Below are 15,978 nucleotides of genomic sequence, written 5' to 3'. Positions count from 1 at the left end.
GTGCAATGGTACGATCTCAGCTTACTGCGACCTCTGCCTCCTGGGTTCAAGCGATTCTCCTGCTTCAGCCTTCCAAGTAGCTGGGATTACAGGTGCCCGCCACACGCCCAGCTGATTTTTGTAGTTTTAGTACAGATGGGGTTTCACCATGTTGGCCAGGCTAGTCTCAAACTCCTGACCTCAGGTGATCTGCCTGCCTTGGCCTCCCAAAGTGCTGGGATTACAGGCATAAGCTACTGTGCCTGGCCCAAAGTCAGGATTCTTAAGGGAACTCTCCAGGACATGCTTCATTTCTCTCAGTCTGTGTCATTTAGGGTGGCAGAATGGTCTCACAGGGTTAACATCTTTGGAAGTAAACCATTTACCCAATATGATGTAGTGGAGTTAGAAAAAAAAAAACAAAAAGAAAAAACTAGCCTGCAGGCAAAAGCAATCTGGGTCAAAGAGTTTCAGCAGGGCTTTTACTAAGAGTCACACTATTTTGAGAGTCCAGCTCTTGAGTGTATAAAGCTTCTTGCTCCTAAGCCATTGCTGGAGTAGCCAAAAACACAAAGCCCTGGTTAAGGAGAGGAACATATCCTTTCTTTCTTGGCCACTTTGTGGCTATTCTTCCAGTAGTGAAGCCTCAAGAAATAAACATGAAATCCTTTCCTTGCTCTGTTCTTTAAGAAAAAGCATTCATTCCTTGTGTTGATCTTTCTAAAAAGTTTGTTTATGCAACTGCAAAAGAGTGGAAGGCAGCTCACACGCAGACATGCAGACGTGAATGGGGAGATGATCACGAGTGTGACCCCAGCTCTATCCCAGTTGAGTGCTTAAAGAGCTTTTCTCTGGGCAACTGCTTCTCTAGCACCCCATAATTAGCCTGGTCTCTGAATTGCATATAGATTGAGTGGCTGGGGGAAGAGGAGCAAGAGAATAGCTCTAGAAGCAAATAAAAATTATGCAGCTGTCTCTAGCAAGAAAAAGAGAGAATCACCAACAGAAAATTGGGAAAGAACTGTGACCATACACAGCTTTAAATTCTCTTTCACAAATCTCATAGATTGAGCCAAAAAAAAAAAAAAACCTTCAAGCAACATATTTGCTTGCAAGACATCTCCTTTTTCTGAGTATTGACAATACTCATTCCTGAACAATAGTGAGTTCTGCAAAGATGCTTACCTTGAATTTAGGATCTGTAGTTCAGATCCACTTTCAGGGACTGCGTAGCCTCAATCACGTTGTCAGTCTCATAACCAAAGTAGAGACACTCTTGGGCATCAAGGACTCTCAGATTTGAACTTTAGCCACAATATTTTGAGATTCCAGGTGAATTTAGAGCTACATTGCCAAAAGTAAACAAATCTATAAATGTGGTCATTTTTACCTAAAGATGCCATTATGGACTTTTAGATTAATACTTGTATGTAACATTGTGTTGGGGTATTAACATTATGCTGCTAAATCTAGCAGAATGAATAACAACATCATAGGCACAAAAAAAATTTCTTTTTTTTTTTTTTTGAGACAGGGTCTTGCTCTGTAGCCCAGGCTGGAGTGCAGTGGTGCAATCATAGCTCACTGCAGCTCAAATTCCTGGGCTCAAGCGATCCTCCTACCTCAGCCTCCCAAGTAGCTGGGACCACAGGTGTAAGCCACCACACCTGGCTAATTTTTTATTTTTTTGTAGAGATAGGGGTCTAGCTATGTTGCCCAGGCTGGTCTTGAACTCCTGCACTCAGGCAATCCTCCCCGCTCGGCCTCCCAAAATGTTGGGATGACAGGTGTGAGCTATTGCCAAAATAATTTCTTGAATAATGATGAACATATGTGAACAACACCCTTCTCACAATGTAGCTCCCTAACGGCTCATGACTACACCCAAATTCTCCCAACTTTGCAAGCATGCTGCAGTCTTGAGCATTCTCCCAACACATGCATTGGATGCAGACCCAGGGCAATATTCTGGCCAAATCCTCATGTCAATGTCTCTCCTCAGCAAGTTCTCTAACTCCTGATGTATTTGGGAAGCCTACATCCTCTGTGTTTAGAAGCATCACTGAGAGGGGCATTGTAGCTGCCACCTGCCCTGCCCCACAACTTTACATAAATGTGGCTTGTTAAAAACAACAAAGCCACTTAAATAATCCAAACATACAATCAGAGAAGAAGAAAAAAACATGAATACTTAATACTTAAATAATCCCAACATACAATCAGAGAAGACTGTTAGACACATTGCCAAAAAAATCATCTACAGAAACCTTTTCAGTATCTATTGTTTTCAATACTTTACATTCACTTTGTTAGACACTCTCAGGAACTGAGGACCTTACCCCCATTTAAGAGTTCCTGCAAATGAAGATTAACGAGCAACTAAGAAAATTCATATCCTGAATCATAGTTTTACTCAATGGGAAAATAATTTGATTTAAAAAAAGGTTGTTTCAACAACTTTTTGGAAATATACCCACTGTGTAAAATGAGACACCTCTGTAATATGTGTTTTGTCTCCTATGTTTCACCTGGATACTAACAAGAGATATAGAGAGTATATTCAATTTCTTAATACTATGTACCCTCTCGTCAGCCCTCGTCTTCTGAGAAAGTTTAATTTCTAGGCTCTGTAGGACAGTGTTGGGTGCTCTACCTATCGATCGATGCTGGCCTCTCAAGAAACTGGAGCTGAGGAATACATGTCTGACTTTGTTTTGACTTGGGTATAGCAAAAGTTGTTTTTTAACCGAAAATGGGTAGTTTTTGAGACAGGGCAAAAGCTGAGTGTCCCTGCTTCCACTGTGAAAATATTTGACTTAGTGGTACTTGAATAAGACCAGTAACATGCTAAATATTTATCAGATCTCTTAAAACAAAGAGCCTTCAAATAGTCCACTTTTCTTCCAAAAGAATCTGTCTTGATGAAACCATAATCATCAAGCAAGAATGGCTTTCAAGTGGCCTGTGATTCAGCTGCCAAGCAACAGAACTTGGTGATCCTCTGTTTTTTTTCTTCTTTAGAATCCACATTTATAATTGTAGCATGCTCTGAAGTTTCATCATCACCATGACCTTAAACCAGTATTATTTTTGCCAATTTTCTTTTCTTTCTATATGGCAGAGACTAAGGAACTCATGATACTGTGTTTCCTATTAATAAACTCTAATACATTTCTAAATTATCAGATCACTCCTTATTTAGCATTATTATTCCAGGCTGAATCATTCTGCTTTTTATTTTAGGCATCTTCTTTTTCCCCTCTTTTTTCACTAACATCTTCATGTATTTCTCATTTTATATATTTTTAATAGGTAATACATGACATTAATACGGTGCTTACTTCAAACAGTAGGATGATAAATAATTCCCCCACCCTGTCCACTAGACTTCCCTTCACACTCCAGGTAGCAGTTACTGATTTTTTCACATTCTTTTTTAAAATTAGGGGGACCAAAACCATATTAGATTTTTCACGTAGTATGTAGTTAATGCTGAATACAGCAGGAGGCTCTCTTCCTGGCTTTGACACATCCCACTTCTCCTAGACATTTCACCCTCCTCCCCCACCCACCCCAAAATGAGTGCTGTAGACTCATCAGCGGCACTCTCTGAGTTGAAGATTCTTCTACTTTGGAAGCAAAGAATAAAGGTGCTAAGAAGGATCCTTAGGGGTAATCCAACCCCACACTTTCATAAAGAAGTGAGAATCCCCGTGAGTTTAAGATCACACTCTGAGTTGGAAGTGAACTCACTATGGCAATTTTTTTTTTTCTTTCAAACACTCTGCCCTCTTGGGACTGGCCACACTTCCCTGGCCTGAATGTGTGTACACAGCCTCATTTATTCCTATTAAATCCTATTCTGTTACTTAAGGATAATTTTTAAAAGTGTGAATAATATTCTTATAATTATTACTAATTTAAAAAACTATTCCTATTCACAATGGATCCCAAAGAAGCAACATCAACACAATTTTACCTTACTCTTTATTATTTTAAAATCTGGTCTACTTTAAAGTATTTAGTAATATATATCACTAGAACAATCCTTAAGGGAATAATGGTATTTGTGGAAGGCTGACTCTTTGTGGAACTGATTCAAAGTATCTTGATTTCAATTTAGCATAATGGGATAGCTTTGTCATAGGGCTTCCCCAGAGATCCTATTCCATCACAGTTTACTGCAGAGGCTGGGCTGGCGGAAGAAGCACCCTTACAATTACCAGCAGTAATAACGACAACAATAAGGGCTATCCTACTGGCAAGTGCTTTACACACATTTCTCATTTAATCCTCACAACCACCCTTAAAGACTCTCTTAACTCATCTTCACTTAACCAACTTGCTGGACCAACCACTACTCTCCATTCCCTTTAAACTACTTACTGATGCTCATGGCTTACTGACTCCCCTAGCACTGTAATTTACTTGTGCCCTTCTGCTCCCACCAGCTGACTTGTAGGTGTACCAAGGGTCAAACAGGTTGTTCCCAAGCCTGTTTATGCCAGTTGTACTTATTATAAATATGTAATTTTAAAACACATCACAGAAACAATGACACACAAGTTATAAAGTTAAATGCAAAAAAACTTAAATACTTTAGAAATATTCATTATTTTTGCTTAAAAATCTTCTGTTGAATTCAGTGTGAGTGAGAAAACTATAAGCTAAATTGTAAAAAGAAAAACTAGAATCTAGAGAGAGTCTATGCTCTGATGTTTTTACAAATGCCTTTAAATTCCTGCTCCATTTTAAAGAAATCAAAGACAGTAACGTATTAAGGGTATGATTTATGCAGGAAAGACATAGAGCAACCTGTCAGGTACCCTCTTCTCAGAGAAAAGGTTATCATGCTATACAAAAGACTGAAAATGGATATAGATATTTATGTTTTAAGATAAAATTATACATTTAAAGTCTTATTTGTTACGATTCCCTTCTTTAAACAGCTATTACAATGAATGCATCAACTACCTATCTGGATCAAGTCAATGAAGAAGCCTTCTACTGAAATTTATTCTCATTTTATAGATGAGGAAAGGAGGCTTAGAGGTCAAGTAACTTGTCCATAACCATACATCTAGTTATTGGAAAAACTGGACTTTAAAACCAACTTGTCTGACTTCGAAGTTGTTCTTAATCAAGACTGCCTCATTGTTTATATACCAACTTGAATCTCTAAAACACCATTCACAGCCTTATAATTAATTCCCTTTATATAGCAATGTCTTACTGTGCAAAGCAGAAGACTAAAGCATAAAATAATCCATTATAAATCTTTTAGCTCCATATGGGTTTTGCTGGGCTTTTCCAAAAGGATGCATCTCAGAAAGGCTGGCTGTGAAACAAATCTCTAAAGCAAACCCTGTACTCCCATTGGCTTCACTGTCTAGCTCTAGCCATGGAATTTGTCTGTGGAAATGCTCCAAAGTTTTAGCAAGGAATGACTACCCTGGAGTATGTTGGGAGTTTTAGCCTTCCTCCAACCCACAAAAATCCTTTATAGCATTTTCCAGATTTTGGAGCCCCCTACTCACCTGGCTTCCTCATCTCCACACCCTGCTCTTAACTGACTGATACCTGAGATTTCCTGAGAATGTATTTTACCTAATAGAATGTTGAGAGCTGGGGTGGGGATGGGGGATGGCTGGAATGAGACTTAGTGTTTAACAGTTAGAAAATATACCCTAGATTGACAATAGTTGATGTCACTAAGATTTACCCTCACCTCGGTACCTAAGGCTGTGAAATTCAAAGATTTTTTGAAATTAAAGATATCAAAGATATGTGTAAGCTACAGTCATGAGACATCTTTCTTTAGTGTAGCCTGAGTTTACTCGGGAAATCTTAAAAGAAAAAAAATCAGTAAATGCAAATTTAAAAGTTTTCTTGTCTATTTGTTTGTAGAACAGCTATAGTTAGTCTATGACTCTAAATCTTTGGAAATAACAGAAATCATAAGACTACAGGGCTCAAAAAGGGTCTTACAGAAGCCATCCTGTTCATCTCCCCTTTTCTCCTCCCCTCTTCCAGGCTAGTCCAACTTAAGCCATTTATTCCAGCCAGAATCCATCCTATTTTTAAAGTCTGGTGGGGAATGAGAACACAACTGTCTTCCTCTGTAGCTCATCTAGTGTTTAATAACCCTCACTGTCATTGAAGTCTAAAAAAATCTTCCTCGATGGGGGATGGAGAGCACAGCCTCATGACCCAAGGTGCATGCAGCCCATGGAGGTCTCTGGCTTTTTCCAGGCAGAGGGATCTCTAACACATGATCAACTAGCAGGCTTCTCGCCTACTACAGCATTTTTCTGATCATTCTTCCCCAAGCCCTGGAAAACAGACACTAGGCATGACGAGGAAAAACACAGTCCTGTAAAAACCCTGGACTCTTGGAAACAGGAGAAGGATCAGCCGGTGGCAACATCAAGTCCTCTGAGATATCATTGAATCATGTTTACAATGTAGTATGTATTAGGAAGGCCAGTGCCATACTAAAAAAAGGTTCCCCCAAAGGGGAAGGAAGCTAATGCTAAAAATATATCATGCCAGCTGTTATAAATGCTTCTCAAAGAAAGCAAACCAACTCTTTCATTAGTTACCTCTTTGAAGAGCAAATGAGGGGTTAAGGAAATAATGGAATTTTTCAGTTACATGCCAGGTTGGCTAGATTTTTGGGAGGAAGAAATTTTCCACCGAGAAAGAAAGTCTGCTGGTAAAAGGCAAAATAATTCCGTGAAAATTTCAAAGGAACTCCAGACTACAACAGTGGCTCCAAAGGCTTTGGGTGGGGATGACCTGCAGCCTGCAAGACAGAATCAGGGTCCCCAGGCTTCACCCTTCCTTTTTAGGTTCCAAGAGGCCATTTGTAAAGGTCTCTTTCCTTGCCAGACCCGTCTAGAGCTGAGCTGCCTGGTGTCTCTCCCTCTCTTGAATATCTGTGTTCTGATGGTTCTCACAGGCTGACTGAAATGCACTTGAAGTGGTTTGTGGCCTTGTGAAAAAAGGTGAAGGGCAGAAGGAAGAGGAAGGACTTCATGAGCAAAACAAGTACCTTTGAAATCGCTGACTCTTGCTGCATTAGGGGCTGAGAGAAATGGAGGTTTTTTTCCAGTTGCAGATCAGGGGCTCCTAAGGGAGCCACTCTCCCTGAGATTCACTCCCACTCGTCCTCCACTTAGCTTGCAGAAGTTGTTTAGTTTCAGATGTTGGCTCTATGAGGCCTAGCAGCCATCCTTTCCATAAATGCAAGGACTTCCTCTACCCCTCAGGAAGACCAAGAACAAGGACCAAACCAATGTCCTCCCCCGACCTCCTCCAAAATCCAGGCACTGAATATCCCAAGTAATTTTTGTTTTTTAACTTTTAATTTTGAAGTAATTATAGATTTACAAGAAATTGCAGAAATACTACCCAGAGACGTCTCACGTACCCACCACCCAGCTTCCCCCAAGGTGACATCTTACGTATCAATAGTGCATTATCAAAATCAGAAGCTTGACATTAATGCAATATAACTAACTAGACTACAGGCCTTATTCAGATCTCAGCTGTTTTTATGATCACTAATTTTTGTGGGTATACATTTGTAACTATGGCAGTTCATCACATGTATAAATTCATGTAACTACCTCTATAATCAAGGTATATTTTTAAAACTCTGTTAGTACTGAAACTGAGTTGGTCAAATAAGTCAAAAAGGAGCAAGAATAACAGTAAATGTCACTAAGATGATTATGACAGAAGGCTAAATGATCAATATTATCACCAAATATTTAGTGAATTCCTAGGGACATTTTCTTGTTTATTTTGGAAATTCATTATTTTCATGAACATCTGCCTAGTGAGCTCAGGAATTTATTAAGTCCCTACTGTTCAGCAAACATTTATGGCAGGGTGGGCAGACAAGCTTCAGCTCACATGCCATCTCTTATTGAATTATAGTGGTTGCCTAGAGGGGCATATTGAGGAGGATTCAGAGGCCACATCTGGGCTTAGCAAGAGACGGCCATCGTCCAACAAGGTGCTCTGCCACTGCAGCTGAATCTGTGCCAGGAATTTGACATTTCCAAAATTTCTGTGACTTTTTGAGCCACACATTATCCCAGGTGCTGGGAAATAGGGATAAAGAAGATACAACCCCTAACCCCAAGGAGCTCACAGTCGGGAAGGATAGGTGAACATGGCGACTAAAAACTAACACAAAATGCTAAGAGCCGACACCGAGGTGTGTGGGTTGGTGCAAAGACTGCTCCCTGCTTCAGAGAGTCACAGAGATGGGGCAATTCAGGCAGGGTCTTATACCTGTGGGCTGTGGCGACCATGGAAGCTGGAGGGTCTGTATGGGGCCAAATCCAGGGTCAGAGAAAAGCAAGAGTCTACTAGCTACTCATTCAAACTCTGAGGATAGGATTAGGAGGGAGAGGCAAGCAATAACATCGATTTCCAGGGGCCTCACTGCCTAGGTTCACATCCCAGCTGAACTACTTAGTAGGTCTGTGATGTTGGTCACATTACCTAACCTTTCTGTGCTCCAGTTCCCTTAGCTGCTAAATGGGGATAACAATAATACCCACCATCATGAGGTTATGAGGATTCAATGAGTTAATATTTATGTAAAGGGTTTTAAACAGTACCCAATATATAGTAAACACTATGTAGGTGTGTGCTATCATTGTTAATTTACTTTTTATCTTCTATGGTACCAAACACATCATTTTTATCATCAGAAAAAAATCAAGATTAATAAAATAAATACTAAGATTCCACATTGTGCCATGAATCTGTAGAAGTGGACAGATTAAATGGAGCATTTTGGCATAATTTAGGTATCCAAAGTTTCTGAGTTCTTACCTCATGTTGGGCTAACAAAGGCCAGCATGCTTTCAAATCCAAATGTCAATAATGCAAAGAAAAGTCAAGTGTTGCAATTATTTGAATAAAAACAAGTTTCATTTGTAGCTGTAGCACAGAGATTTCTTCCAGGTCCGGGTCCACCAGTGAAGAACAGACAAGGGTCAAAAAGGCAGCCTGGGGCAACTGAGGTAGCACTGACCACCACACAGGGGAATTCTGTAGGCTCTTAAGAAAGCCAGGAAATACTTATTCTTTGCCTGAATGGTTTACTTTTCTTCCGTAGCAGGCCTTAGACAGGAAACAAACCTAGAGATGCTAATCCGGGTTCTATGTGCCTATATTTGGAATTGCTCTTGATGGGTGAAACAAAGTTGACCAAGCCTTGTGTAAGGTTTGTCACAGCCAATACCTTCATCCTATCTGGTCCTACAGGCTCGTGGTGAAGAACATGCACATTCTTGCTCTTAGTCAGCATACCCTTGAGTGGCCTTACTAGAACAAGGTGCTAAAAAAAATACATTCTTCTCTTTCTTTTGAAGTGCTCTGATGCCATCCAAAAGGCTGCATAACAGATTTTTCAACCTATCCCAACCCACTCTTCCCTTATCTCATGGTAGAAAAGGTCCTTGAGATGTCACTTGATTTAACCTCTGCAACCAATAAAAGATACTCTTGCCTCTCGATGAATGAAAATAGGTAGATTCTCATTAGATTAGGACTTAGGTTTTGGCTCCTACTCATCCTTATCCTAATCCTGTCCTTCAAAACTCTGTGTAACTATAGCACCTATTTTTCTCTTTTCTTCTGTTTTTATTTGTTTGTTTTTTTTGTTTTTTTTTGAGACAGAGGCTTATTCTGTCACCCAGACTGAAGTGCAGTGGTGTGACCTCGGGTCACTGCAACCTCCGCCTCCCAGGCTCAAGTGATCCCCCCCTCCTCAGCTTCCTGAGTAGCTGGGACTATAGACCCACACCACCACACCTGACTAATTTTTGTATTTTTTTTATCGAGGTGTGGTTTCACCATGTTGCCCAGGCTGGTCTGGAACTCCTGAGCTTATGCGATCCACCTGCCTCGGCCTCCGAAAGTGCTGGGATTACAGTGAGCCACTGCACCCGGCCTCTATCACCTATTTTTAATGCCTTCTAAACATCACTTTTCTCCATCTCAGTGCTCCAACATCTCAACATAAACATACATCCAAAATCTAGCATGTGGCCAGTTTGTCTCCCTCTTACTTCCAATCTCTTTGGAATCATTAACTTTTTTCATTCCTTGAATACCTACCATGTGCTAAGTGCTCTCAGTTTTACCTCTGTTATCCCTCTTTGATAAATCCAGTGGTCAATCCTTGGTCTTCATATCTCATTAGCCTATCTGTAACATTTTACTCAGTTGATCACTCTTCTCTCCTGGAAACATTTTCTTCATGTGCCTTGTAAGGCACACACACTTGAGTTTTCTCCAACCTCAAGGGTTTCTCCTTAGTTTCTTTTACTACTTCCCCTGCTTTTCTCCAGCTTTCAGGTTGAGGTGCCCAGGCCTGGGGGCCTTGGCCTTCTTTATCTACAGTCTCTGACTTTACTCTCTGCCAGTCTCTGGTAATTTCATTTAGTCCTAGCATTAAATACCACCCATGTGCTGCTAACTCCCAAATGTCTATTTTAGACCACTTCTCTCTCCCAAACTGCACACTCATATATCCCACGGCCTACTCAGTATCTCCAACAGACATGCCAAACTCATCATATATGACACTGAACTCCCAAGCTCACTCCAAATCCTACTCTACCTGATAAAGACTTTCCCTGTCTCAACTGATAGCAACACCCAGTTGCCTAGGCAAAAAGCACTGGAGTCCTCCTTCAATCCTCTCCTTCACACCCTTCATTTATTCTGTCAGGAAATCCTGTTGGCTCTATTTTCAAAATATATCTAGAGCCTGACTGCTTCTCACCCTTCTACCGTAGCCATCCTGGTTTGAGCCATCTTCTCTTGCCTGGGTTACTGCAACAGCCTCTTAACTGGTTTTCCTGTTTCTGTCCTTGCCCTATCTATTCTTAAGACAGCAGCCAAAGAGAACCTTTTAAAATGTGAGTTGGATCATGTCACTTTTCTGCTGGAAATCCTCCAATAGCTTTCTGGTTTATTGAGAGCAAAAGTCCAAGTCCTTGCAATGACCTACAATGCCCATTCTGTCTCCAGCCTCTCCAACCACTGTCTACCTCGTTCAACCCCTTTCAGACACCAGCCTTCTTGCTTTTTCCCCTAGCAAGTCAGCCTTTCTGTTTTTCCCCTAGCAAGTCAGGCACTGTTTTGTCTTGGGATCCTTGCTCCAGCTTTCTTTCTGCTTGGAATACTCTTTGCTCCAGATGCCCACTTGGCTAACTCCCACTCCTTCAACTCTCTGCTCACACCCCACTTTCTCAATGGGGTCTACCCTGACCACCCTGTTTCATGGTCTAGTCACCTCACTACATAGGCCTGATCCTACCCTTGTTCTTATTTCCACATCACCTATCATCTTCTACCACACATATACTGTATTTATATACTACAATTTGTACACACTAGACTGCCAGTGCCCCGAGGCAAGGCAGCTTTGTCTTATCCACTGATGCATCTCAAGTGCCTTCAGCAGGGAAGACACAACAGTAGGCACTCAATAAACATTTTCTAGGTGAATGAAAAAATAAGTAAATCAATAATGTATGTCAGGCTGGATGTGGTGGCTCATATCTATAATCCCAGCACTTTGGGAGGCTTATGCAGGAGGGTTATTTGAGCCCAGGAGTTTGAGACCAGCCTGGGCAACACAGGGAGACCCTGTCTCCACAAAAAATACAAAAATTATCTGGGTGTGGTGGTGCATGCCTGTGGTCCCAGATACTCAAGAGGCTGAGGTGGGAGGATTGCTTGAGTCCAGGAGGTTGAGGCTGCTGTGAGCCATGATCACACTACTGTACTCCAGCCTGGGCAATATAGCAAGATCCTGTCTCAAAAAAAAAAAAGTATGTCCATATCAATACTGAATCCTAATCCTAATAATTCCACCTAGGAACATTTCTAGTATCCATTCCTTCTGCTCCATACGTGCTCCTATCCTAATGATACTTTTATTACTTCAAAACTTTGAAACTTGCTGACTCTGCACTTGTCAGATGCCACTCATCTGGTTTGCTCACAATCCATCTCCCCATACAGCATGTCACTCCTATGCCTAGGGTGTCAATGCTTGGCCTCTTCGGGGCACTTCCCTCAGCCTACTTTTACCACCTGCCTTCACTACCTCTCCCTTCGTGAGCCTGTTCTTCCTCATCACTGTCCTCCATCTTGCCTGTACACTGTAACCCCCGTCCCTTTGCTCTCAGTGCGTATTCCTACCCAGGGGCCCCCTCCCCTCCAGACTCTCCTTCCTCTTTCCATCTTAGCTCACTTTCCATTTCCCCTGCAAAAGCTTGCTTTTTCTTTCCTGTTTTTTTTTTTTTTTTTTTTTTTTTTTTTTTTTTTTTGAGACAGAGTCTTGCTCTGTCACCCAGGCTGGAGTACAGTGGCACCATCTCGGCTCACTACAACCTCTGTCTCCCAGGTTCAAGCAATTCTCCTGCCTCAGCCTTCTGCGTAGCTGGGATTACAGGCATGCGCCGCCACGCCCAGCTAGTTTTTGTATGTTTAGTAGAGATAGGGTTTCACCATGTTGGCCAGGCTGGTCTTGAACTCCTGACCTCAAGTGATCTGCCCACCTCGGCCTCCCAAAGTGCTGGGATTACAGGTGTGAGCCACCAATACCCAGTCTTCTTTTTCTTTTTTGAGACCAAGTCTTGCTCTGTCATCCAGGCTGGAGTGCAGTGACATGATCACAGCTCACTGCAGCCACCTCATCAGACTAATATGGTTTTTTTTTTCTTTTTTTAAGAGATGGGGTCTAGCTATGTTGTTCAGACTGTTCTTGAATTTCTGGCCTCAAGCAATCCTCCCACGTTGGCCTCCCAAAGTGTTGGGATTACAGGTGTGAGCCACTGCGCCTGGCCCAAAGGCTTTCTTGACCCTCCAGTTCACAAGGAGCTCTCCATTCTGTGCACTCACAGCACTTACAGGATAGGCCTACATCAACTGGCACTTCATCCTATATGCCTTGTGGCAGCTCTTAGAGTATTATTTTACTGCACTTTTACATAACTCATGAATTGTTATATGAAATTTCTATGGATGATAAGTCCAGCAAAAAGGAATATTTGATTTTTAATTGTGATACTGATTCATATATCATATCTCTCCAATTACAGGCTCCCTGGAAGTGTTAACAGGGTCTTCAGCTTCCTGGTATTTCCCATGGACTTACACGCAGTGCTAGGCACACAGAAGATGGACAGGAAGCATTTGCGGGGTAGTTGAATGATTGGGAATCCATACAGGGAGGAAGCCATGAATGCTAAGGCGTTCTGTTGAAGGCACAATGACTGAGGAATAAAATAGCAATGGAATAAACCAAGGTTAAAAACAAAAACTAAGGAGGTGGCCTTCTGGTTACCTTTCATTCACCATCATTAATGTGGCTGATAATTTGAAAATGTGTAGTACTAACTGATTTGTTTTTAACATCATATTGTCTTATGCAGATTGTTTTTCCACTTTGAAAGAGGTAAGAAGTGTAGCTCTTCAGTGCAGTAGAAGAAGCCTTAAGTCCAACCCAATTTCTATTGCAGTGGAATGGCCAAAAATCACAGCATATTCAAGGCCCCTTAGAATACTCCACATGGCTCTGGGCTCAGGGTAAGGTGCTTATGTCAGGCGCCCATCAGAACTGAAAATGAGGGCAAAGACTCTGCATATCAGTGTTAACACTTAGCTCCTCACTGTCTTTCCCAGTTTCTTTCATTTATTCATTTAACAGGTACCCCTGGAGTGCTTACTGTTGCTGCTCTAACCAGGCTGGGCATTTACATAATCTTATTTACCTTCACTACAGCCCTCAAAGGTAGATATTGTGAATGTTCCAGTTTTACAAGTGGGCACCTTGATCGGAGAGGTTAAATTACTTGGCCAAGCTGTAGTTAGCAAATTGCATGTCTGGGATTTCTACCTAGGAGGCGTTGATGCCAAAGTCCTTGTTCTTCCCTCTGTCAGGCTGCCTCCCAGGTGCTCAGGGTTTATTGATAGAGGCATGAGTGAACAAGTGACCCAAAGGCTTGGAGTTTTGACTCACACAATTGAACCACCATAGGCAATACAGAGGAGTACAGCAATGACATTCACATTTTCTTAAAGAGATATTATTGACATATAAGTGTTGATATGGTCATGAGTGTTTGAATGAAACTTTCTGGAGGGAGATCTGAGCTCTTTGATCTTCTCTGATGCTCTGGAAGAGGGCTCCGATGCCTGCCTTCTTACAGAGGTATGTCGGCTAGTCATCTGGTTAAGCCTCCAAGTCCTTTTCACTCAAGTATTACATAGGGGTTCAGAGGTCAGTAAGGCCATGACAGTCATCTACAAATTTTCTACCCTCTATGGGGCTGGCTGGGTGGCCACAGCCAGAAATAAGTGCTTGATGACTACAACCTGATAACCGTCTTAAATGTACTAAATGTCAAGACCTGATCCTGAATGTATAAATCAGTAGATAGAAATATATAATGAGCCAAGACTAATTTTCAGACAAATGACATAAAACTCAACCGTTTAAAATACAAAAGACCAAATTTTAAGACGGCAGGCAGCTTAGAGCTTGCATCTCTCCCAACTATTAAAGAGTTTTGTAACAATTACTAGATTCTGTTGCTGATGCAGGAAACTTAGACCAAGAGACTGTCATCTGCCTGCATGTCATCACTCCTTATCATACAGAGACGAGTAAACTGTTCCTGCTGGATTATAGTCTGAGAAAGACAGTGTCATCAGAACCTCTTATATAATAAATTAAGATGCAGTAATCACCTAATTCCCATAATGTGCAAGTTAACCATATCTAAATGGAAAAGCAGAAAAAAGAATTTAAAAAAATCCCATGTTGTAGCAATATCAATGCAGTATCTTCAGTGTTTACTTGGTTATTCCACTGAGGTACTGTTTCAGTTCATGTAGCTGTAACTCAACAATCCTACCTATTTGAGAAAACCATTTAAAGAGGCCTGGTAACCAAAGATCCAAGTAGGAACAGATGCCAAGAAGGCATCACTGCCAATTCGTTTTCTTTTTTTTTTTTCTTCTGAGACTCACTCTGTTGCCCAGGCTGAAGTGCAGTGGTACAATCTCATCTCACTGCAACCTCTGCCTCTTGGGTTCAAGTGATTCCTTAACCTCAGCCTCCCGAGTAGCTGGGATTACAGGCATACACCACCATGTCCGGCTAATTTTTGTATTTTTTGGTAGAGATAGGGTTTCACCATGTTGGCCAGGCTGGTCTTGAATTCCTGACCTCAAGTATCTGCCCGCCTAGGCTTCCCAAAGTGGTGGGATCACAGGCCTCAGTCTCTGTGCCAGGGCCCCAATTATTAATCCTCTCATATCTTTTAACTGGGGGTTGCTGCATGAAGACAGGCACATCAGGTCTAATTGCAAAAGCATTCCTTGAAGAAAGTTATCTTGGCACTGCCACTGCATTCACAGACAGGTGCAAACTAGCATTAAGGAACACTGTTTGAAGACAGGGTGCACTTCCACACTGCTACTTTATATAGGCACCAATGGTGTGTTTGTCACTTTGCTCGGCCTCAGTGGGGAGACACAGAGAGGACTCCCAGCCCCAGTGCCCAGCCGAGGGTGCAATACTTTGCTTTAGTGGTCAAAAGAGCAGAGGGCTGTCCTCCGCTCTCCCCACCCACAAAGCAGTTCCTGACCCGCCTCTCCTAAGGTGTTGGACTGAGTGAGAGGAAGTCCACGGCATTCTCACCAGGCCACAGCACACAGCAGTATTCTCAGTTAGCAAACCTGCTCCCACTGGTCAGGAAAAAAGTGCCCCAACAATTGGGGATTAAAACCAGAAAATGCAAAGGGAGGAAACATTCCAGGGGGAAATTTAAGAAAAACAAACAAACAAACAAACAAAAAAAAACCAGAAAGAAAGAAAGAGGAAAAAAAAAATAATAAAGAAAAAGCACAAAGCCCATGAGGCTGCCTGGTTAACCATGGGTTAGAATTAGG

At 41.7% G+C, this 15,978-nt stretch overlaps 1 protein-coding gene across 7 annotated transcripts in view; it reads right to left on the bottom strand.

Annotated features, from left to right (window-relative positions):
* Positions 1-15,978, bottom strand: part of SAMD4A (sterile alpha motif domain containing 4A) — a 224,610-nt gene that overhangs the window by 74,252 nt on the left and 134,380 nt on the right. The window lies entirely within an intron of this gene.

The sequence above is a fragment of the Pongo pygmaeus genome, chromosome 15, assembly GCF_028885625.2.
Source record: "Pongo pygmaeus isolate AG05252 chromosome 15, NHGRI_mPonPyg2-v2.0_pri, whole genome shotgun sequence".
NCBI lineage: Eukaryota > Metazoa > Chordata > Mammalia > Primates > Hominidae > Pongo > Pongo pygmaeus.
This window is presented reverse-complemented; position numbering and strand designations above follow the sequence as displayed.